This window comes from Capricornis sumatraensis, chromosome 2, assembly GCF_032405125.1.
Source record: "Capricornis sumatraensis isolate serow.1 chromosome 2, serow.2, whole genome shotgun sequence".
In the NCBI taxonomy this organism is placed as follows: Eukaryota; Metazoa; Chordata; class Mammalia; order Artiodactyla; family Bovidae; genus Capricornis; species Capricornis sumatraensis.
Window position 1 is genome coordinate 207661959 of NC_091070.1, and position 25196 is coordinate 207687154.

At 45.2% G+C, this 25196-nt stretch overlaps 4 non-coding genes across 4 annotated transcripts; all 4 read right to left on the minus strand.

Moving 5' to 3' along the window:
- On the minus strand, positions 1–72 carry TRNAA-UGC (transfer RNA alanine (anticodon UGC)). The gene has a single exon. It is a non-coding gene; the product is annotated as a tRNA-Ala (tRNA).
- A 2764-nt stretch (positions 73–2836) lies between these two features.
- Positions 2837–2908, minus strand: TRNAA-UGC (transfer RNA alanine (anticodon UGC)). The gene has a single exon. It is a non-coding gene; the product is annotated as a tRNA-Ala (tRNA).
- Positions 2909–5672: 2764 nt separating this feature from the next.
- TRNAA-UGC (transfer RNA alanine (anticodon UGC)) lies at positions 5673–5744 on the minus strand. Its single transcript has one exon. It is a non-coding gene; the product is annotated as a tRNA-Ala (tRNA).
- A 2937-nt stretch (positions 5745–8681) lies between these two features.
- On the minus strand, positions 8682–8753 carry TRNAA-UGC (transfer RNA alanine (anticodon UGC)). Its single transcript has one exon. It is a non-coding gene; the product is annotated as a tRNA-Ala (tRNA).
- Between the last annotated feature and the right edge of the window lie 16443 nt (positions 8754–25196).

The window sequence follows — 25196 nt, forward strand, 5'->3', positions numbered from 1 at the left end:
TGGAGATGCCGGGGATTGAACCCGGGGCCTCATACATGCAAAGCATGCGCTCTACCACTGAGCTACATCCCCTGAGCAACTTTTAGCACGGTGACTTTCAATATGGTGAATACAGCCAGGAATCTTGCTGCATATACCAGTCCTTCCAGTTACCCTACTGTTGGTTTTTCTGGCAGTCAAGGGTTCCTAAATTTCTCTAGTGAAATTAAACAAAGGAAAATATCCAGGATTTTTAGACTCTATTGTTACTTGCCTAACTTCCAGTCATTGCTATTTGCTTTTTCCTGGTTGTACTTTTAATTCACAAAGATGATGCCGTGAAAGTGCTGCACTCAATATGCCAGCAAGTTTGGAAAAGTCAGCAGTGGCCATAGGACTGGAAAAGGTCAGTTTTCATTCCAATTCCAAAGAAAGGCAATGCCAAAGAATGCTCAAACTACCCCACAATTGCACTCATCTCACATGCTAGTAAAGTAATGCTCAAAATTCTCCAAGCCAGGCTTCAGCAATACGTGAGCTGTGAACTGCCTGATGTTCAAGCTGGTTTTAGAAAAGGTAGAGGAACCAGAGATCAAATTGCCAACATCTGCTGGATCATTGAAAAAGCAAGAGAGTTCCAGAAAAATATCTATTTCTTCTTTATTGACTATGCCAAAGCCTTTGACTATGTGGATCACAATAAACTGTGGACAATCCTGAAGGGGATGGGAAACCAGACCACCTGACCTGCCTCTTGAGAAATCTGTATGCAGGTCAGGAAGCAACAGTTAGAACTGGACATGGAACAACAGACTGGTTCCAAATAGGAAAAGGAGTGAGTCAAGGCTGTATATTGTCACCCTGCTTATTTAACTTCTGTGCAGAGTACATCATGAGAAACGCTGGACTGGATGAAACACAAGCTGGCATAAAGTTTGCCAGGAGAAATATCAATACCCTCAGATATGCAGATGACACCACTCTTATGGCAGAAAGTGAAGAGGAACTAAAAAGTCTCTTGATGAAAGTGAAAGAGGAGAGTGAAAAAGTTGGCTTAAAGCTCAACATTCAGAAAACGAAGATCTTGGCGTCTGGTCCCATCACTTCATGGGAAATAGATGGGGAAACAGTGGAAACAGTGTCAGACTTTACTTTTTTGTGCTCCAGAATCACTGCAGATGGTGACTGCAGCCATGAAATTAAAAGACGCTTACTCCTTGGCAGAAAAGTTATGACCAACCTAGATAGCATATTCAAAAGCAGAGACATTACTTTGCCAACTAAGGTCCGTCTAGTCGAGGCTATGGTTTTTCCAGTGGTCACGTATGGATGTGAGAGATGGACTGTGAAGAAGGCTGAGCTCTGAAAAATGGATGCGTTTGAACTGTGGTGTTGGAGAAGACTCTTGAGAGTCCCTCGGACTGCAAGGAGATCCAACCTGTCTACTCTGAAGGAGATCAGCCCTGGGATTTCTTTGGAAGGAATGATGCTAAAGCTGAAACTCCAGTACTTTGGCCACCTCATGTGAAGAGTTGACTCATTGGAAAAGACTCTGATGCAGGGAGGGATTGGGGGCAGGAGGAGAAGGGGACGACAGAGGATGAGATGGCTGGATGGCATCACTGACTCGATGGACATGAATCTGAATGAACTCCGGGAGTTGGTGATGGACAGGGAGGCCTGGCGTGCTGTGATTCATGGGGTCGCAAAGAGTTGGACACGACTGAGCGACTGGAATGAACTGAACTGAACTGAACTTATTTAAAAAAATAACAAAAACACTAAGATCATGGCATCTGGTCCCATTACTTCATAGCAAATAGAAGGGGAAAAAGTGGAAGTAGTTACAGATTTTCTATTTGTAGGCTCTGAAATCACTGCGGATGGTGATTGCAGCCATGAAATTAAAAGATGCTTGCTCCTTGGAAGGAAACCTACGACAAACCTAAACAGACTATTAGAAAGCAGACATGACTTTTCTGACAAAGGTCTGTCTAGTCAAGGCTACGGTTTTTCCAGTAGTCATGTACAGATGTGAGAGTTGGACCATAAAGAAGGCTAAACCCAGAAGAATTGATGCTTTTGAATTGTGGTGCTGGAGAAGAGTCTTGAGAGTCTCTTGGACTGCAAGGAGATCAAATCAGTCAATCCTAGATAAATGAACCCTGAATATTCATTAGAAGGGATGATGCTGAAGTTAAAGCTCCAATAGTTTGGCCACCTGTTGCACAGAGCTGACTCATTAGAAAAGACCCTGATGCTGGGAAAGATTGAATGCAGGAGAAGGGGATGACAGAGGATGAGATGGTTAGATAGCCTCACTGACTCAATGGACATGAGTCTGAGCAAACTCCAGGAGATAGTGGAGGACAGGGAAGCCTGGTGTGCTGCAGTCCATGGGGTCGCAGAGTTGGACATGACTTAGACTGAACAATGAAACATCAAGAACAAAGAGAAGATTGAAAAGCAATGAGAATCCACTGAGTTGTACACTTAAAGATGGGTAAAATGGTAAATACTATGTTACATATATTTTATCAAAGAAAGTTCTGAGAAGCTTAACTAAGGCCAGCAGTTCTAAATTAAAACCTTCACCAATCTCTGTAACTTGCAGGCATGTGTGTGTATGTGTGTTTGCACGCGCATACTCAGTCATGTCCAGCTCCTTGTGACCCCATGGACTGTAGTCTGCCAGGCTCCTCTGCCGATGGAATTTTCCAGACAAGAATACTGGAACAGGTTGCTATTTCCTACTCCAGAGGATCTTCCTGAGCCAAGAGATCAAACCTGCCTCTTGGGCATCTTCTGCACTAGCAGGCAGATTCTTTACCACTGAGCCAGTGGGAAGCCCAAAATATGGAGATGCCGGGGATTGAACCCGGGGCCTCATACATGCAAAGCATGCGCTCTACCACTGAGCTACATCCCCTGAGCAACTTTTAGCACGGTGACTTTCAATATGGTGAATACAGCCAGGAATCTTGCTGCATATACCAGTCCTTCCAGTTACCCTACTGTTGGTTTTTCTGGCAGTCAAGGGTTCCTAAATTTCTCTAGTAAAAGTAAACAAAGGAAAATATCCAGGATTTTTAGACTCTATTGTTACTTGCCTAACTTCCAGTCATTGCTATTTGCTTTTTCCTGGTTGTACTTTTAATTCACAAAGATGATGCCGTGAAAGTGCTGCACTCAACATGCCAGCAAATTTGGAAAACTCAGCAGTGGCCATAGGACTGGAAAAGGTCAGTTTTCATTCCAATTCCAAAGAAAGGCAATGCCAAAGAATGCTCAAACTACCCCACAATTGCACTCATCTCACATGCTAGTAAAGTAATGCTCAAAATTCTCCAAGCCAGGCTTCAGCAATACGTGAGCTGTGAACTGCCTGATGTTCAAGCTGGTTTTAGAAAAGGTAGAGGAACCAGAGATCAAATTGCCAACATCTGCTGGATCATTGAAAAAGCAAGAGAGTTCCAGAAAAATATCTATTTCTTCTTTATTGACTATGCCAAAGCCTTTGACTATGTGGATCACAATAAACTGTGGACAATCCTGAAGGGGATGGGAAACCAGACCACCTGACCTGCCTCTTGAGAAATCTGTATGCAGGTCAGGAAGCAACAGTTAGAACTGGACATGGAACAACAGACTGGTTCCAAATAGGAAAAGGAGTGAGTCAAGGCTGTATATTGTCACCCTGCTTATTTAACTTCTGTGCAGAGTACATCATGAGAAACGCTGGACTGGATGAAACACAAGCTGGCATAAAGTTTGCCAGGAGAAATATCAATACCCTCAGATATGCAGATGACACCACTCTTATGGCAGAAAGTGAAGAGGAACTAAAAAGTCTCTTGATGAAAGTGAAAGAGGAGAGTGAAAAAGTTGGCTTAAAGCTCAACATTCAGAAAACGAAGATCTTGGCGTCTGGTCCCATCACTTCATGGGAAATAGATGGGGAAACAGTGGAAACAGTGTCAGACTTTACTTTTTTGTGCTCCAGAATCACTGCAGATGGTGACTGCAGCCATGAAATTAAAAGACGCTTACTCCTTGGCAGAAAAGTTATGACCAACCTAGATAGCATATTCAAAAGCAGAGACATTACTTTGCCAACTAAGGTCCGTCTAGTCGAGGCTATGGTTTTTCCAGTGGTCACGTATGGATGTGAGAGATGGACTGTGAAGAAGGCTGAGCTCTGAAAAATGGATGCGTTTGAACTGTGGTGTTGGAGAAGACTCCTGAGAGTCCCTCGGACTGCAAGGAGATCCAACCTGTCTACTCTGAAGGAGATCAGCCCTGGGATTTCTTTGGAAGGAATGATGCTAAAGCTGAAACTCCAGTACTTTGGCCACCTCATGTGAAGAGTTGACTCATTGGAAAAGACTCTGATGCAGGGAGGGATTGGGGGCAGGAGGAGAAGGGGACGACAGAGGATGAGATGGCTGGATGGCATCACTGACTCGATGGACATGAATCTGAATGAACTCCGGGAGTTGGTGATGGACAGGGAGGCCTGGCGTGCTGTGATTCATGGGGTCGCAAAGAGTTGGACACGACTGAGCGACTGGAATGAACTGAACTGAACTGAACTTATTTAAAAAAATAACAAAAACACTAAGATCATGGCATCTGGTCCCATTACTTCATAGCAAATAGAAGGGGAAAAAGTGGAAGTAGTTACAGATTTTCTATTTGTAGGCTCTGAAATCACTGCGGATGGTGATTGCAGCCATGAAATTAAAAGATGCTTGCTCCTTGGAAGGAAACCTACGACAAACCTAAACAGACTATTAGAAAGCAGACATGACTTTTCTGACAAAGGTCTGTCTAGTCAAGGCTACGGTTTTTCCAGTAGTCATGTACAGATGTGAGAGTTGGACCATAAAGAAGGCTAAACCCAGAAGAATTGATGCTTTTGAATTGTGGTGCTGGAGAAGAGTCTTGAGAGTCTCTTGGACTGCAAGGAGATCAAATCAGTCAATCCTAGATAAATGAACCCTGAATATTCATTAGAAGGGATGATGCTGAAGTTAAAGCTCCAATAGTTTGGCCACCTGTTGCACAGAGCTGACTCATTAGAAAAGACCCTGATGCTGGGAAAGATTGAATGCAGGAGAAGGGGATGACAGAGGATGAGATGGTTAGATAGCCTCACTGACTCAATGGACATGAGTCTGAGCAAACTCCAGGAGATAGTGGAGGACAGGGAAGCCTGGTGTGCTGCAGTCCATGGGGTCGCAGAGTTGGACATGACTTAGACTGAACAATGAAACATCAAGAACAAAGAGAAGATTGAAAAGCAATGAGAATCCACTGAGTTGTACACTTAAAGATGGGTAAAATGGTAAATACTATGTTACATATATTTTATCAAAGAAAGTTCTGAGAAGCTTAACTAAGGCCAGCAGTTCTAAATTAAAACCTTCACCAATCTCTGTAACTTGCAGGCATGTGTGTGTATGTGTGTTTGCACGCGCATACTCAGTCATGTCCAGCTCCTTGTGACCCCATGGACTGTAGTCTGCCAGGCTCCTCTGCCGATGGAATTTTCCAGACAAGAATACTGGAACAGGTTGCTATTTCCTACTCCAGAGGATCTTCCTGAGCCAAGAGATCAAACCTGCCTCTTGGGCATCTTCTGCACTAGCAGGCAGATTCTTTACCACTGAGCCAGTGGGAAGCCCAAAATATGGAGATGCCGGGGATTGAACCCGGGGCCTCATACATGCAAAGCATGCGCTCTACCACTGAGCTACATCCCCTGAGCAACTTTTAGCACGGTGACTTTCAATATGGTGAATACAGCCAGGAATCTTGCTGCATATACCAGTCCTTCCAGTTACCCTACTGTTGGTTTTTCTGGCAGTCAAGGGTTCCTAAATTTCTCTAGTGAAATTAAACAAAGGAAAATATCCAGGATTTTTAGACTCTATTGTTACTTGTCTAGACTTCCAGTCATTGCTATTTGCTTTTTCCTGGTTGTACTTTTAATTCACAAAGATGATGCCGTGAAAGTGCTGCACTCAACATGCCAGCAAATTTGGAAAACTCAGCAGTGGCCATAGGACTGGAAAAGGTCAGTTTTCATTCCAATTCCAAAGAAAGGCAATGCCAAAGAATGCTCAAACTACCCCACAATTGCACTCATCTCACATGCTAGTAAAGTAATGCTCAAAATTCTCCAAGCCAGGCTTCAGCAATATGTGAACCATGAACTGCCTGATGTTCAAGCTGGTTTTAGAAAAGGTAGAGGAACCAGAGATCAAATTGCCAACATCTGCTGGATCATGGAAGAAGCGAGAGCGTTCCAGAAAAAATATCTATTTCTTCTTTATTGACTATGCCAAAGCCTTTGACTGTGTGGATCACAATAAACTGTGGAAAATTCTGAAAGAGATGGGAATACCAGACCACCTGACCTGCCTCTTGAGAAATCTTTATGCAGGTCAGGAAGCAACAGTTAGAACTGGACATGGAACAACAGACTGGTTCCAAATAGGAAAAGGAGTATGTCAAGGCTGCATATTGTCACCCTGCTTATTTAACTTCTGTGCAGAGTACATCATGAGAAACACAGGGCTGGAAGAAACACAAGCTGGAATCAAGATTGCTGGGAGAATATCAATAACCTCAGATATGCAGATGACACCACCCTTATGGCAGAAAGTGAAGAGGAACTAAAAAGCCTCTTGATGAAAGTGAAAGAGGAGAGTGAAAAAGTTGGCTTAAAGCTCAACAATCAGAAAACGAAGATCATGGCATCTGGTCCCATCACTTCATGGGAAATAGATGGGGAAACAGTGGAAACAGTGTCAGACTTTATTTTTTTGTGCTCCAAAATCACTGCAGATGGTGACTGCAGCCATGAAATTAAAAGACGCTTACTCCTTGGAAGAAAAGTTATGACCAACCTAGATAGCATATTCAAAAGCAGAGACATTACTTTGCCAACTAAGGTCCGTCTAGTCGAGGCTATGGTTTTTCCAGTAGTCACGTATGGATGTGAGAGTTGGACTGTGAAGAAGGCTGAGTGCCAAAGAATGGATGCTTTTGAACTGTGGTGTTGGAGAAGACTCCTGAGAGTCCCTCGGACTGCAAGGAGATCCAACCTGTCCACTCTGAAGGAGATCAGCCCTGGGATTTCTTTGGAAGGAATGATGCTAAAGCTGAAACTCCAGTACTTTGGCCACCTCATGTGAAGAGTTGACTCATTGGAAAAGACTCTGATGCAGGGAGGGACTGGGGGCAGGAGGAGAAGGGGACGACAGAGGATGATACTGCTGGATGGCATCACTGATTCGATGGACATAAATCTGAGTGAACTCTGGGAGTTGGTGATGGACAGGGAGGCCTGGCATGCTGCGATTCATGGGATCGCAAAGAGTCGGACAAGACTGAGCGACTGAACTGAACTGAACTGAACTGAACTGAACTTATTTTTAAAAAAAAACAACAAAAAACAAAGATCATGGCATCTGGTCCCATTACTTCATAGCAAATAGAAGGGGAAAAAGTGGAAGTAGTTACAGATTTTCTATTTGTAGGCTCTGAAATCACTGCGGATGGTGATTGCAGCCATGAAATTAAAAGATGCTTGCTCCTTGGAAGGAAACCTACGACAAACCTAAACAGACTATTAGAAAGCAGACATGACTTTTCTGACAAAGGTCTGTCTAGTCAAGGCTACGGTTTTTCCAGTAGTCATGTACAGATGTGAGAGTTGGACCATAAAGAAGGCTAAGCCCAGAAGAATTGATGCTTTTGAATTGTGGTGCTGGAGAAGAGTCTTGAGAGTCTCTTGGACTGCAAGGAGATCAAATCAGTCAATCCTAGATAAATGAACCCTGAATATTCATTAGAAGGGATGATGCTGAAGGTAAAGCTCCAATACTTTGGCCACCTGTTGCACAGAGCTGACTCATTAGAAAAGACCCTGATGCTGGGAAAGACTGAAGGCAACAGGAGAAGGTGGAGGCAAAGGATGAGATGGTTAGATAGCCTCACTGACTCAATGGACATGAGTCTGAGCAAACTCCAGGAGATAGTGGAGGACAGGGAAGCCTGGTGTGCTGCAGTCCATGAGGTCGCAGATTTGAACATGACTTAGTGCTACTGCTACTGCTAAGTCGCTTCAGTCGTGTCCGACTCTGTGCAACCCCATGGACTACAGCCTACCAGGCTCCTCTCTCCATGGGATTTTCCAGGCAAGAGTACTGGAGTGGGTTGCCATTGCTTTCTCCTATAAGGAGAAGGCAATGACTTAGTGACTGAACAATGAAACATCAAGAACAAAGAGAAGACTTCAAAAGCAATGAGACTCCACTGAGTTGTACACTTAAAGATGGGTAAAATGGTAAATACTATGTTACATATATTTTATCAAAGAAAGTTCTGAGAAGCTTAACTAAGGCCAGCAGTTCTAAATTAAAACCTTCACCAATCTCTGTAACTTGCAGGCATGTGTGTATATGTGTGTGTGCACGCGCATACTCAGTCATGTCCAGCTCCTTGTGACCCCATGGACTGTAGTCTGCCAGGCTCCTCTGCCGATGGAATTTTCCAGACAAGAATTCTGGAATGGGTTGCTATTTCCTACTCCAGAGGATCTTCCTGAGCCAAGAGATCAAACCTGCCTCTTGGGCATCTTCTGCACTAGCAGGCAGATTCTTTACCACTGAGCCAGTGGGAAGCCCAAAATATGGAGATGCCGGGGATTGAACCCGGGGCCTCATACATGCAAAGCATGCGCTCTACCACTGAGCTACATCCCCTGAGCAACTTTTAGCACGGTGACTTTCAATATGGTGAATACAGCCAGGAATCTTGCTGCATATACCAGTCCTTCCAGTTACCCTACTGTTGGTTTTTCTGGCAGTCAAGGGTTCCTAAATTTCTCTAGTGAAATTAAACAAAGGAAAATATCCAGGATTTTTAGACTCTATTGTTACTTGCCTAGACTTCCAGTCATTGCTATTTGCTTTTTCCTGGTTATACTTTTAATTCCTTCTAATTTATTCAACATATTAAACATAGTTAAACTATAGTTTATCGTTCAAACTAGCAGTATCTTGGGACTTTCCTGGTGGTCCAGTGGTTAAGAATCCAACTTGCAATGCTGGGGACACAGGTTCAATCCCTGGTCTGGAAAGATCCCACATGGCACAGGACCCCACCCACATCCTACTGAATCCTGTGTATCCCAGCTCCTGAGCCTAAGCCCCAGAGCCTGGGGGGCTGCAACTACTGAAGCCCCAGTGTCTGGAGTCCATGTTCTGCAGCAAGAGAAACCACTGCAATGAGAGGCCCAGGCACCACAACAGAGAGTAGACCCCATTCACTGCAACTAGAGAAAGCCCATGTGCAGCAATGGAGACTGAATGCAGCCAAAAAAATTAAAAAAAAAACACAAAAAAACACATATTTCTGATCTTTACAGGTATGATCCTCTAGCTGGTTGTTTCTGCTCATAGGGATTTGTTTCTTCGAGTAATCAGAGGCCTTTAAAAAAAATTGTGAGTCATGTTGAAACTTTGTGGGAAATATTTGAGGTCCGAGTTTACTCATATTCTTCAAGAGGAAGTTTGGGTTTGCTTCTCCCAGCTGTCTCTCTGTCCTGCCAATCCAGAAACACTCTAAATTTTCATCTTGGAGTGTTTGATTCATACAGATAAGGAGAGTATGCCCCAAGGTAAACACATATAAGTGGAGGCGTGGGATAGAGAATTCTCAGGAGAGACGGTTTTATGTTTATTTTTCCCTCTTCTCTGATCCAAGTGAAGACAGGCCTGCATCCCCACTCCCACTCTCCCAGTTTTTGTTTTCGGTTTGCTCGCTGTCCACAGAGGCTATTAGTGGCTTGGGTACTGGAGAGGCTCAGCCTTGCCCTCTGACTTTATTTTCTTCTCTCTTTAGGCCCAGGGTGGGTTTCCCTGTAGCTCAGCTGGTAAAGAATCTACCTGTAATGCAGGAGACCCCGGTTTGATTCCTAGGTAGGGAAGAATCCCCTAGAGAAGGGATAGGCTACCCACTTCAGTTTTCTTGGGTTTCCCTGGTGGCTCAGATGGTAAAGAATCCACTTGTAATGTGGGAGACCTGGGTTTGATCCCTGGGTTGCAAAGATCCCATGGAGGAGAGCATGGCAAACCTACTCCAGTATTCTGGTTTGGAGAATTCATCACAGTCCATGGGGTTGCAAAGAGTCAGACATGACTGAGTAAATTTTACTTTTCCTTACCTCCATGGTCCATGAAAACACAGATGCTGGGTCACTAGAAATCTGCATATGACTCTGGCACAAATATGACTCTCATACGCGCCTACTCCTGCTTTCTCCTAGAGACTCCTCACATTCCGGTCAAGGTCATCCATGCATTTAAAAGATTTTCTTTTCATTTCATCTAGTTTCTATTGTTTGCTTTGTTTTTGCTTTTTTTTTTGAAGTTGTTAGGTAGGTAGAATAGGGAAAAGGAGTCCAGAATGGCGGCGGCTAAAAGATAAGGAAGAGAAAAGCCCGCGAAAATAGAACAAAGGAAGGTTGGAGGACTGGAGTGAGGACCTCAGGTAGAACCAGCAACACTCCTGGCTAACCCAATTTACACAGGGCAGGCCCCGGGGGCGGTTTGGGGGGGACATATAAAAAGAGGAGCCAAAGGGCTGGGGTTCTCTCTCCCTTTCCCCCCTCCTCCCGTACGCCGGGGGCGCTCTTCTCTCCTCGAGTCTTTGGGTCGACATGCCCTCACGCCTTGAGGATGGATTTTCCTGTTATTATTTAAATAAAATAGAGCTGTAACACAGAGCTGTAACACTGATTTGTCTAAGAGCTATAACACCGTCTGTCCAAGACCCAAGAGCTGTGACATGCCGAGGGCTTTAATGTCCGTCACTCCAAATCTTTGTTGTGATGAGACAGAACCAAGGGTAATACACTTGCCTGACAAAGTGAAGTGAGAGTCCTCAGTTATATCTGACTCTTTGCGACCCCATGGACTATACAGTCCATGGCATTCTCCAGGCCAGAATACTGGAGTGGGTAGCTGTTCCCTTCTCCAGGGGATTTTCCCAACCCAGGGATCGAACCCAGGTCTCCCGCATCGCAGGCAGATTATTTACCAGCTCCTCTGTATCAGATTTTCTGTACTTTTTCATAGATGAGTATCTTTTTAACAATTTATTTTTCCTTTAGACATAGAATGCTAAAACCCATAAGGAAAGATCACTTACTGGGAGACTTCTCTTTGCAGTTCATGGAGGAGGAAATGGCAACCCACTCCAGTATTCTTGCCTGGAGAATCCCTTGGACAGAGGAGCCTGGCAGGCTTCAGTCCATGGGGTCCCAAAGAGTTGGACACGACTGAGCGACTAACACACACACACACACAATCTGTTTAGGCAAGAGCTCAGCATTCGGGAAACATGCTATCGGGAATCTGGAGGAATACAATGAGTAGTTTGTTGCAGCCTCAATTATACCACTTCTTGTTAGAGCCTGACACCCTGGCCTTAGAGTTGTTCAGGGGGTCATTCTTCATACCTTCAGTGATTCACCTGTACTTTTACCAATCGCTCTGGATCGGACAAGGAGCTTGGTAGTCAGAAGCCATGGAGACATGTCCTGACACCTGCTGGTGGCTGAGGGAGTCTTCACCTCGGAAAGGTGGGAACCTCATTTTTGTTGCCCAGTTTGAAAGTTCAACATTCATTGTTTCCCACTTTGTGTCAGATTTGGGGCATAATTGCATGGATACAAAGATGAAACAGTGAAGGTTACTGTTCTTGAAGATCTCATAATCTCTTGAGCAGTGAAAGAGAAAGACACATATTCGGGTATTTTAACTGCATTGTGGTAGGTGTTATGGTGTGTGTGAGAAAACAGAACATATGCATGGGTCTCTGCAGCCAGTTCCTGGCTCAGCTGCTGAAACCCTTGTAGTTTCTTAATAGTTAAGAGCATCTTTCTTTTTAATGGGGCAACTTTGAGTGGCAAGACCAGCCATGATTAGAAGCTTGGAATTTTCAGCCCTGCCTCCACGCTCACTTCTTTAGTGAGGGTAGAAGGGTTGGAAATGGGAGTTAATAATTGATCACACCTATACAAGTAAGCATGTGTAAAATGCAATAGCATGGGCTTCTGAGAGCTCTCATGTTGGTGAATACAGCCGTATACTGGGAAGGTTTGCACCCTAACTCCACAGAAACAGAAGCTCCTGCTCTTGGGACCTTCCCAGACCTCATCCTGTATGTCTTCACCTGCCTCTTCGTCTGTATCCATTATCATATAATTTTTTAACAGATTGGTAAATGTGTTTCCGAGTTCTGTGATCCACTGTAGCAAGTTATTCAAATCTGAGTACAGGAATGTGGGAACTTCCAATTTGTAACCAAGTTGTTTGGAAGTCCTGGGTAACCTGCTATTTGGGACTGGCATCTGAAGTGGGGACAGTCTCATGAGTCTGAGCCCTTCATCTGTATGATGTGACGCTCTCTTCAGGGCAGTCGTGTCAGAATAGAGTTAACTGCAGGACGCCCAGCTGGGGTTATGGAGAATTGCTTAGTGGTCACACATTTGGTGACCAGCAGTGTCAGAAGTTGTGTGGCAAGTTCAGAGTGCCATGGCAAAGATTCATTAACTCTGCGTCTCTTCGTAAGGAACTCTCTGCAGCTCCCAGGCTTACCTCTTTTAGTTACAGCTATAAGCAGAGACAAAATACAGTCTCCCTTCCCCTTTGGCCATTTTTAGGAAAAGGAAACAAATTGGCCCAGCCTGAATCAAATGTCCTCTTTCTGAGGACATTGAAAAACCAATGAAACAAATTCTGGGCACAGATTACATATACGACAGCCAAAGTTTGGAGGGATGAATGAGGAGGAGCCGGGTGTGGTGAGCTGGAAAGATGCAAGGTCCTTGCATTCCTATAGGTGTGGTGAGCTGGAAAGATGCAAGGTCCTTGCATTCCTATAGCGCCCAAACCCAAATCAGTCCTACCATCCTGTTATGTTCTTTCCCAGGGCAGCAAAACCCAGTCCTAAACACTGGGCTGCCCGGGAATTCCCAGGCAAAAGATCTAGATCTCATGATGTTGGTTGGATGAGGAGGGATGGTGCTGGGTATGTTACTTTACAAAGAAGAAGCCTGGTTCACGGATCTCCAAGGGCCATGATCTTTACATACAATGGAACACTACTCAGCCATAAAAAAGAATGAAATAATGTTGTTTGTAGCAGCATGGATGGAGCTAGAGATTAACATACTAAAAGTGAAGTAAGTCAGAAATAAAGACAAATACCATATGATATCACTTATATATGATACTTATATACTTATATAAAGTATATACTTATATAAAGTATATAAAGTATGACACAAATGTACTTCTTTGCAAAACAGAAACAGACTTACAGACACAGACAGCAGACTTGTGGTTGCCAAGGGGGAGGGAATGGGGGAGGATGGATTGAGAGTTTGGGATTAGCAGATGCAAATTATTATATATAGGATGGATAAAGAAGGCCCTACTGTATAACACAGGGATATTCAGTATCTTCTGATAAACCATAATGGAAAAGAATATGAAAAAGAATGTATGTGTGTATATATATAAGTGTATATATATATAATCACTTTGATGTACAGCAGAAATTAACACAAATTGTAAATTAATGATACTTCAATAAAATAAATTTAAAAAAAGGAAATGAGTATGATTTTGGTGAATTCACCACAATGCAGGGCCAGGCTCTGAATTTTGCAGATTTAGAAACATGAGCTTGTCAATGTTTCAGAACTGACATGATTTGTAGGCACTGATCTATATGAATGGGGTTTCAACAACAACCAATACACAAATCCTAAATGAGAATTTATTAATTTACAAAGTGTATTTAAAGGCATATCAGTCTTCCCCGGGTCTGTTTTTCAGATACTGTTTTGAACCCCAACTGAATGCTGAACCCAGTGCTGAGTGCTGGGGACATAGAGATAAATTAGATACAGGCTTTGATCTCTGAGAGATCTCTAACTTATGCGCGTGTTGGCTGTGGGCAGACACCTTCCTTCTCTGAAATCACATAGCTTGAGAAACCAAGTCACAGTCAGGAAGCAGCTTGTTGAGGGTGAGACAAGAACAAGGGAGGGTGGTTGGAGGCTGGACTGCTCAGTGGTGTCTCTGGCAGCCCGGGCCCTGCTTTACTTGGTGGGGAGAACTGGATCCTGGAGTTGAGTTGGCACAGCCACTGTTCCTGTGCAGTTCTGCAGCCCAGTACCGCCACTGCTGGCCTTAGGTGCTCTTTGCACTTTTATGGCTGCCCACAGTCCCTTAAAGCAGGACCTTTTCTCTGTAGACAGTTCCGATCTTATGGAAAATCTCCCCCTAGGTCTGGGAGCTGAACGGTGTTGGTGGCATTCCCCACGAGTATCATCCATTTCCCATTTGATCTTACCATCATGTCACTTAGGACAGGAGCTGCCCTGAGGGCCCCTCAATCTGGCCTCCTTGTTAATCTGTGTTGTTCTTTTTCTTTAAAGGCGCAGGCTCCAGAGTGCACATGCTCAGTATTTACAGCACCCAGGCTTAGGATCTTTGTTTCCTGACCCTGGATCAGACGCACGTCCCCTGCATTGGAAGAAGGATTCTTAACCAGTGGACCACAGGGAAGTCTCCACGTATGTGTGTGGTTATGACCGGACTCTCCATACTCCTCTGTGAGCCTCTACATTACTTTGGTTAACTTTCTCTCATCTCAACAGTTTTTTTCAAACATTTGACAATTTCTTGCAATCTTCCATCCAACCTTTATCCCTCTAACTCCTAACAGGTGAACGCGGCCCCTACTTTAGTTAGGAAGTAGGGGTGGGGTGCTACTCCCTTAAGCTCCTGAGGAAAGGCTCAGCTATCCATCTTTAGTGCTTTGGGCATCTCCCAGAGCCACCCCTTCCCACTTCAGCCTACTTGCTCTGTCCGCTCCAATTTGCATGTTTTTCTGGCCTTTCTGCTCAATAGTGGGGTTGTGTTCCCTCTCCAGCCAGTTCATGTGTTGAAGCCCCAAGCCCCCATGTGATGGTGTTGGACATGGAGCTTCGGGCGGGTAATTAGGTCAGGAGGGTGGAGCCCTCATGATGAGATGAGAGCCCTTCTGCAAAGAGATGCCAAAGAGCTTGCTTCTCTCTGCTTTCCACCAGGTGAGGACCTGGAGAGAAGGTGACTGTCTGCAAACAAGGAAGAAGGCCCTCTCTAGACACTGATCTGCCAGCACCTTGATCTTGGACTTCCTGGCATCCAGAACTGAAAAATGAGCATTGTTTAAGCCATCCAGTCTACAGTTTGTTTGTAACTTTTGACTGCACCCTACGGCTTTTGGGACCTCAGTTCCCCAACCAAGTAGCCAACCCATTGGAAGGCGAAGTCTTAACCATTGCACTGCCAGGTCCCTATAATATGTTGTTGTAGGAGCCCAAACTGACTCAAACGCTTGGCTCTCACTTCTGGCCCTTTCTTCTTTCTTTATTTCCTATTTATCCATTTATTTGGTTGTGCCAGGTCTTAGTCACAGCATTGAAACTCTTAGTTGCGGTATGTGGGATCTAGTTCCCTGACCTGGGATCAAACCTGGGCTCCCTGCATTGGGAGTGTGGAGTCAGCCACTGGACCACCAAGCAAGCCCCCTTTCCTCTTTCTTTCTCCTCTGCATGTCCCTTGGTATTTACCAGGGTCCTGTCCTAGATTCCCTTTTCTCCTTTCTCTGGTTCCTCTCCCTGAGTGACCTCACCCATTCCCAGGGCTTCAGTTGCTATTTCTGGACCACTCCTAAATATCTTTTTTCCAGCTGTTTGGTTCCCTTGTGTGAGATAATAGAAAAATGTATATATATTGGTCTCTGTCCCAGGTTCCTGGTTTAGAGAGAGCGCCTAAAAGTCTTGTAATTTCCCAAGTGATAAGAGCGTTGCCAGCATCTTTTTGTTCTATTATTTGGTTTTTGACTCTGTCCCTGACACAAGGCTCTTAAAACACTTGTAAAACTTCTCAGTCCAGATAAGAGCACAATGAACATCTTTTGTTTTAACGAGGCCACTCTGGGTGAGCTCCTGAATGGGAGTTGGTCACTAGAAAGACCAAGCCAGGCAGTATTAGAGGACTGAAATTTTCTATACTCTGATAGGATAGAGGGGCTAGACATGGAGTTAATAATTGATCATGCCTATGTGAGGAGGTCTCCATAAAATCCCAACATTAGGAGTTCAGGGAGTTTCCAGGTTGGTAAACGCATCCACCTACGGGTAGGGTGTTGCATCCCAACTCCACGAGGACAGACACTCCTGTGCTTGGTAATCATCCAGACCTCACCCTAGATCTCAGGAAGGGGACACAGGAACCTCTGATGTGTAGCTAAGTTGGATGAAAGTTGTGGGTGGCCTGGGGACCTACTTCTTGCAACTGGCTTCTGAAGCGGGCAGCAGTCTGAGCCCTTCACCTGGGGGATCTGGCATTCACTTCAGGTAGATTGTGTCAGAACTGAGTTAAACGGAGGACACCCAGCTGCTATTGCAGAATTGTTTGGGGTGGGTTAGACCCACACATCTGGTGTCAGAAGTGCTGGATGGTACTCCTATGTGAGTAAGGAAGAAACACAGGAGGGAAGACTGTTTTTCCCTTAGACCCCCTCCCCCCCTCCATCCAGTCTCTATCTGGTTCTGTCTTGCTCTGGGTCTTGGGGCACGGACCCCTTTGGGATGCATCAATAAGCTCTCTTGCTCTCCGGCATCTTTTTGACAAGGAATCAGGAAATAAGAAGGTGGGAAGAGAAAGGAGTCCTCTGGCTGAGGTCTTTCTCCAGAGAGCTGAGAACGCAGAGCAAGAGACCTGGGAGGGTAGGACTAGGAAGAGGATCGGAGTTCAGGGTCAGGGCCAAGTAGAAAGAGCAAAGGGGCAGTCACAGGCTGGCTGGCTCAAACCCAGACAGGCGGAGCGGAAGGGCTCATTCATCCAGGGCCAGCCCAGGGCTGAGGTTGCCGAGCTGGCTGGCCCGGCCCAGGCCCTCTCAGGGCTGGGAGGGAATTTCCTCGGGCTCCCTCCCCCCGGGCTGGGCGAGCGGGAACCTGTGCGGAGGATTTTAATTCGAGGAGCGACCTCGGAGTGTGTGGCAGGGCGGGAACTCCAGGATACCTGAGGCAGCCCCTTGGCCTGTCCTGCCTGGGACGCACCTTGGCCTCCCCCAGGTAAGCTGCGGGCGCTGCGGGGAGCCGTCGACCGGGTCCCTCTGTCGGGCGGGGAGCGTCCGAGGCCCAGGGCCGACCGACGAGTGGTCCCTTGGCAACCGCCTTCCGCAGGAGCTTCAGGAGTGTCCGCTCCTGCTACTTTCATTTTAAAAGTTGGCAGCAGGTTGGGCCAGGAGTCAGGGGCTGTCTCTGACTCACCCCTCTCCCCGATGGTGGGAGGACCAGGTAATACCATTGCCCCTCTGAGCCCTGGTCAATCTTCTCTCCCTGCATCCCGTTCTCCTCAGTAACCTGTCCCCAACTCCAGTCCCACAGTTCTCTCCTCCCTCCAACTGAGCCAGATCCTAGTCCTCTCTAGACCTCTGCCCCAGGAGACCACAGCCAGGGCCAGACAGTCTCTGGCTGCTTCCTGCCCAGCAAGTCTCCGAGGTTGTTTCCTCCTTCCTGGTTTGGGTGTCTGAAGGATTCTGTTCACTCCTTAATATGTTGCTTTTTGTTCTTTATTCATGATTCTCTGCGGGGGGGGGGGGGTGGGGGAATGGGGTGGGGCAGGGGTGAAGTTAGAGGTGGGGCACACAGTTTCGCTCTTCCTGGGAATAAGAGAACTGAAATTTATTTCACAAATGTATGGTGATCATCTGTAAGCGGTGGCCAGCGTGGCAGAGTGGAAACATTTTAGAGTCTTAGGCATTTGGATTGATATCCCACCTCTCCTTGAAGGTCAGCTTCCTTATCTCTAAATAGTATTGTTATGAAGAGGACATGAGATGTTTTGTTGTTGGGACTCCATGGACATGAGAGGATACATAATAAACACCAAGCCCAGTGCCGGGCACACAGCAAGGCCGGCTCCAGAAACACCTGTGCTTCTTTGGCCCGCTTCCTGCCATGCCCTGCCCTAACTGCCACCCTCCCCTCTCTGTCTTGTAAAGATGTAGCAGACGCCCTTGGCCTTGAAGGCACTTGGGCCGACCTGTAAACACTGAGTTGGGAGTGAAGGGGCAGGTGGTGAAGGGAGGGGCTGAATAGGAAAAGCGCCTCCTGCCGTTTGAGGTTAGAACAGCAATCAGGGCTGGGACCTCTAGCTGGAAGGAAAGGAAGGCTCTTCCGCTGTGTTTCTGAATTTGCATTGTCAGTGGTGGGAACCGTCAGTTCCTACCACCAACTCCGCCTGGTCTCAGGTTACAGCCTTTTAAATGCGTAATCTCATTTAATCGTAACCCTGTTTGTATTATCCTCAGCCCCATTTTATAGTTGAGAACATGAAGATACAAACAAAGAGATTTGCCTAAGGTCACATGGCTAATAGTAAGTAGTGGATCCAGGATTCATATCTAGCTCAGACTCTGGATTCCACACTTTGTTCAAATCCTTATTGTCCTTCAAATTTCTGTGTATCGGAAAGAGCAAAAGGCCATCCGCCTTCCCCCAGCTTCCTAGACACTGGCTTCTCACTTGCCGTACATCAGGACATCTCCTGCTCTGGGCTGCTTCATCCAAGTGGGAAAGAGCACAGTCTTCCCCTGATTCATTCATTGTCACTCATTCATACTTCATTCATTCATTCAGTCATGTGCTCTGTTGGCCCTATGTTATGTTCACAGCTTATAGTGAGCACCCTGTATGTCCCTGATACAGAAATGTTCGAGGAATCTTTTGTTAATTCAACAAACATAATCTGATTCATTCTGTGGGTTCCATAATAGGGATTCAAAGATGAATAAAATAGGTCTTCCCTGGCGACTCAGTGGTAAAGAATATGCCTGCCAATGCAGGATACACAGGTTTGATTCCCCGATCTGGGAAGATCCCACATACTGTGGAGCAACTAGGTCCATTCGCCACAATTATTGAGCCTATGCTTTAGAGCCCGGGAACTGCAACTACTGAAGCCCACTCGCCCTAAATCCCATGCTTTACAACAAGAGAAGCCATCACAATGAGAAGCCTGCACAGCACAATTAGAGAATAGCCCATGCAGCAACGAAGGCCCAGCACAGCCCAACCTAGATAAATAAATAACTTTAAAAGATGAATAAAACAAGTTCTATCTTCAGGGCTTTCACAGCCTTGTGGAGGAGACAGTGGTACCCTAAGGGCATTTAATTCTTCCATGTCTGCTTTATTCCTTACTGTATCCCTCGCTTAGCACAATGACAGGTGCATCAGTTCAATTCAGTTCAGTTTAGTCGCTCAGTCGTGTCTGACTCTTTGTGACCCCATGAATCGCAGCACGCCAGGCCTCCCTGTCCATCACCAACTCCCGGAGTTCACTCAGACTCACGTCCATCGAGTTGGTGATGCCATCCAGCCATCTTGTCCTCTGTCATCCCCTTCTCCTCCTGCCCCCAATCCCTCCCAGCATCAGAGTCATAGTAGAGGCTTAATAAGGCTTTGTAGAGGAAATGTTAGGACAGAGTCTTGGAGGGGGGTGTTAGGACTTGGCCAAGAGAACAAATTGGGGAGGGAAGATGAGACGCTCATGAAAAGGCCTAGTGGAGGGTGGGAGCTAGAATTGCTAGGCGCTCAGTAAGACCAAAACTAGTGGTTACCAGTGGGGAGAGAGAAAGGGATGGGGCAAGACAGGAGTTGGAGACTGAGAGGTTCAGGCTACTATGTGTAAAATAAATAAGCTACAAGGATATATTATATAACCCAAGGAATATAGCTGATATTTTATAATAGCTTTAAATGGAGTACAACCTATAAAAATTTTGAATTACTATGTTGTACACCTGAAACTAACATAGTATCAAAAGTCAACTATACCTCAATAAAAAATTAATTAGAGGTAACAAGGAAGAAAAGAATGAAGGCGGATTCTCTTACAGACAGAAGATTATTCTGGTTTGGCTGATCAATTTGACAGTGAGGACTGGTTTTGACAACTGGATTATATGGCAGACATTTTCCATAAAATGAGCAAGCTAAATCTGTAGCTCCAAGGTTTAGAGGAAGATATATCTAAAGCATGTCTCTAATAAAGACTATGCTAGAAAGTTCTATCTTGCAACTGATTTTAATTTGTGAGAAATAATTTATTGTTGACTTGAAAATGTATGAGAGTAACATAGCTTGTCTGAAATTCTTATGCAGCTTCATGAGCAACAAATGTGAACACTACAGGTGTATGGCACACACAACATCATTGTCCAGGGACATCACAGTGGGGATTGATCAGGTGAGGCGAAGAGGCTTGTCTGGAGATAAGCAGGGGGCAGAACTGGAGCAAGAACCAGGGTTTTCTGAGTGTAGTAATTCAGTGTTCTTTCCAAATTTCCTCCTTTTTCCTTCTTCTACTCACTTAGTGGTTTATTCAGCAAACAGTAAGCACCATTAGATAGGATATAAAAGAAAATTTCCTGCTTTATATTCTAGTAGAAAGAGACAGACAACAGATAAACAAACCAGATTTTGATTTTTACATATTTATTTGACTGCATTGAGTCTTAGGCAGCGAAAGGAGAAGACAGTGGCAGAGGATGAGATGGTTAGATAGCATAACCAACTCAACGGACATGAATTTGAGCAAACGCCAGGAAATAGTGAAGGACAGGGAAGCCTGGCTTGCATGCTCCAGTCCATGGGGTTGCAAAGAGCCGGACACAACCAAGCGATTGAAAACAATAGCAGCAACACTGAGTCTTAGCTGTCACACCGGAAATCTTCTTTGCGGCATGCGGGATCAGTATTGATCGTGGCATGTGAGCTTCAATTTGTTGCAGCACATGGGCTCCACAGCTCTGGCTCAGTAGCTGCAGTGTGTAGGCTCTGTGGTTGTGGCATATGGGCTTAGTTGCCCCGTGGCATGTGGAATCTTCCCGCATAGCTCAGTCAGTAAAGAATCTGCCTGCAATGCAGTAGACCCAGGTTCGATTCCTGGGTCAGGAAGATCCCCTGGAGAAGGAAATGGCAAATCCACTCTAGTATTCTTGCCTGGAAAATCCCATGGACAGAGGAGGCTGGCGGGCTACAGTCCATAGGGGGTTGCAAGAATCGGACACGACTTAGCAACTAAACCAACCAACCAACCAATGTGGAATCTTAGTTCCCTGACCAGGGATTGAACCCATGTACCCTACATTGGCAAGTAGATTATTAACCACTAGGCCACCAGGGAAATCCCCAAACCAGGTATTTTTAGATAGTTAAGTGCTAAAAGTGAAGGGGGATGTGATAGAGTATATGGGGTGGGCAGAGGTTGGGCTGCCACTACAGAGAGGCCAGAAGAAGAGCTAGCCTTGGGTGTATGTGCTGGGGTTTGGGGAGGAGAAAGGGTTAGGTAGAGGGAACAGCAAGTGCAAAGACCCTGAGACAGGAGAGAGCTTGGTGTGTGCTTGAGACAGAAAGAAGCCCCTGTGGTTGCAGCACAGAGATGCTGGGAGAGTAGCAGAAGGTTAAAAGAAGGCTGGAGCTAGGTGGTGCAGGATTTATCAGCCATGCCAAGGACCCTGTATTTACCTTGAAGACAATGGGAAACACTGAAGGGTTTTGTTTATTCATGTATATTGGGTGTGCTGGGTCTTTGTTGCTGTGCGTGGGCTTTCTTTAGTTGCAGTGAGCAGGGGCTATTCTCTAGTTGCTTTGTGAGGACTTCTCATTGAGGTGGCTTCTCTTGTTGCAGAGCATGGACTCTAGAGCGTGGGCTTCAGTAGTTGTAACGCGTAGGCCCAGTTACTCCAGAGCATGTGAGATGCTCCCAGACCAAGGATTGAACAGCGTCCCCTGCATTGCAAAGTGGACTCCCAACCACTGGACCACCAGGAAACCCCCCTACTGAAGGATTTTTAAGCAGACAGTGATTGTGTTTTGTTTTGGAAGGGAGGCAGGAATGGAAACAGAGATGGAGATTAACTAAGAGGCTCTTTCAGGTGAGACAGCTGCTGTCTACTCTGCTGAGGGGTTGTGAAGATGAATGGTGTTCAAGGGAAGGCAGAATGGTATGGAATGTCATGTCGTCCTCTGGTTCTGATGAGGGGTGCTGGTAACTATTGCTATACAACAAATCACTATACAGCATAGTAGCTTCCAACAACAGCCATTTGTTTTTGTCATGAGTCTGTGGGTCCAGAATTTGGGTTAAAGTGAGCAGTTCTGCTGCGTGTGGTGTCAGCTGAGATCATTCCCTCGGCACTATTCAGCTGGTGGATGAACTGGACTCCAAGAAGGCTTCACTCATAGGTCTGGCACTTTGGTGCTCTTCTCTGTGGTCTCTCTCTCCTTGTGAGTAGCTTGGACTTCCTCATGGGATGGTGGCCTCAGTGGAGGTCATTCTCCTTATATGATGTCAGATCTCGAAGAGGGAACATTCCAAGAGGAACAGAAGTAGGCCTGCAGATCTCTGCAGGCCTGGCCTTGGAAGCATCCGGCACTACTTCTGCCTCATGTTATCAGTCAAAACTAGTCACAAGTCTGCCCCAGATTCAAGGTGGGGAAACAAAACCACCTTTTCGTGGAGAAACAGCAAGTAATATGCTCCGTCTTTAATCTACCACACTGGGCTTCTGGAAACTGAATAACCACAACTGCCCTGATGAGACTGGCCCACTTTAAAATCTAAACCACAGTTCAGTAGCACCCTCTTCTTACCCGAGGTTTTGCTTTCCCCGGTTTCAGTTACCTGAAGTCAACCTTGGTTTGAAAATATTAAGTGGAAAATTCCAGAAATGAACAATTCATAAATTTTGAATTGTGTACTCTTCTGAGTAGCTTGATGAAATCTCAAGCTGTCCTGCTCCATCTGGCCCGGGACATGAATCATTTCTTTGTCTAGTGTATCCTGCCCAGTCATCTGGCTGCAGTGTTGGTTATCAGTTGAGGTATGCTAAAGTCACCCTTATTTTACTTACTAATGGCCCCAAAACACAAGGGTAATAATGCTGGCAATTTGGATATGCCACAGATAAGCTGTAAAGTGCTTCCTTTAAGTGAAAAGGTGAAACTTCTTGACTTAATAAGGAAAGAAAAAAGGGAACTCCCCTGGTGGTTCAATGGTGAGGACTCTGTTTCCACTGTAAGGGGCACAAGTTCGAGTCCTGGTCAGGGAACTAAGCTTCCACAAGTCACGTGGTGTGACCAACAACAACAGCAAAAAAATGGTAAGAAAAAAAATTGCATTCTGAGGCTGCTAAGATAAAAATGAATCATCTATGTATGAAATTGTGAAGAAGGAAAAGAAAATGCATGTTAGGTTTGCTATCTCACCTCAGACTGCAAAAGTTACAGCCACAATGTATGGTAAGTGCTTAGTTAAGATGGAAACAGCTTTAAATTTGTACAATAAGATTTGGAGAGAGAGAGAATGATGACAACATTCACACAACTTTTATTACAGAATATTGTTTTAACTCTATTTTATTATTAGTTATTGTTGTTAATGTTTAATTTATAAATTAAACTTTACCATAGGTATGTGTGTATAGGAAAAACCATTGTATAGATAAAATTTGGTGCTACCCACAGGTTTAGATATTCCCTGGGGACTTGGAATGTATTGCTGTGGATAAGGGGAGACTACTGTATACTGTGTTAGAACAATTTATAGGTCTTTGTTCTCCACCGGGGAATAAAGAGGGCCTGGGGAATAGGAGGTGGTTTTGTTTTTGGTTTTTTGTGTGTTTCCAGTGTATAGCATATACAAGGCATTCAGGGTATGTTGTCTAATAAATTCACATATCACGTAAGAACTCATTGGTTATCAAATCATAGTGTACATGAGAATCCCCTGGGGAGCTGTTACAAAGACAGGCAGGTTCCTGGGCAAGACCCCAGCCCAGAATCCACATTTCTACGGGAGGGGGTTTCAATCTTAGCTGCACATCAAAAAATCCCAATGCCCAGGCCCTAGCTCCAGAGGCCTTAGTTCAGCTGATCAGGGGTGAGCTCAGACATTTACACTGCTTTACAATCTCCTCAGACAATTCTGATGTGTAGCCAGGGTTAAGAACCACTGCCCTAGGGTTAAAACCAGCCATCTCCACTTGACTTTTTCAGATGATTCTGTAGCTGGTTTATGTCAGGGTGGCCAGCTGTCCTTGGTGTGCCCAGGACTGTCCTAATTTTAGCACCCTGAATCACATATCCCTCATCCCATGCAAAGCAGCACAGTTGGTTATCATCAATGGACCATTATTTAAGAAACATTGAAGATGAGGCAGTGAAAGCCTTTTTGAAGAATACCTACAAATATCTACTGAGAGCAGTGATTCTGCCTCCTTACTGAAGGGACTGAAATAGTACCATCATATTATCAAACAGAGCCAATTCCTTGAATTAAGGAGGTTAGGAGTTTTCTTTCAGCCCTGTGCTCTGGTGGGCTAGGTCATTGCGTTGCATGCTAAGTCACTTCAGTCGTGTCTGACTCTGTGTGACCCCATGAACTGTAGCCCACCAGGCTTCTCTGTCCATGGCATTCTCCAGGCAAGAGTCCTGGAGTGGGTTGCCGTGTCCTCCTCCAGGGGATCTTCCCAACACAGGGATCAAACTTGTGTCTCTTATGTCTCCTGCATTGGCAGGCGGGTTCTTTACCCCTGGCACCATCTGGGAGTTTTCCTTTAGCTCTGTGCTCTGGCAGGCTAGGTCATTAGTTAAATAGTGTGTCTGTCTTTGGGACTTCTTCCATATTCTATTTCTTAGTGTGCATGAGGCAGCTTTGAAAGTCTGATCACAATCAACAAGGAAAATGTGTTGAGGACAGTATGAGATACAACATAAAGCTTTGGTCTTTACAGTATATATTATTGTTACTATTATTTATTATAACAGAAAACAAAAATGTTATAATAGAGTGCTTAAATAGCTCTGTGGGGAGGCAGTGGGTATATTAATAGTGGAGTGGCTCAGGATCTAGCCTCAAGAATGGGACAGTGGTCTGGCTTTGCTTTTGATGTGCAATCCCAGGTACCTCTTTTTGCCTTTGTTCATCTGTAAAATGGGAATAAAAATGGTGTCTTCTTCACAGGGCAGCTAGGAGGATTCATCAAAATACCACAAGTGATGGGGATTC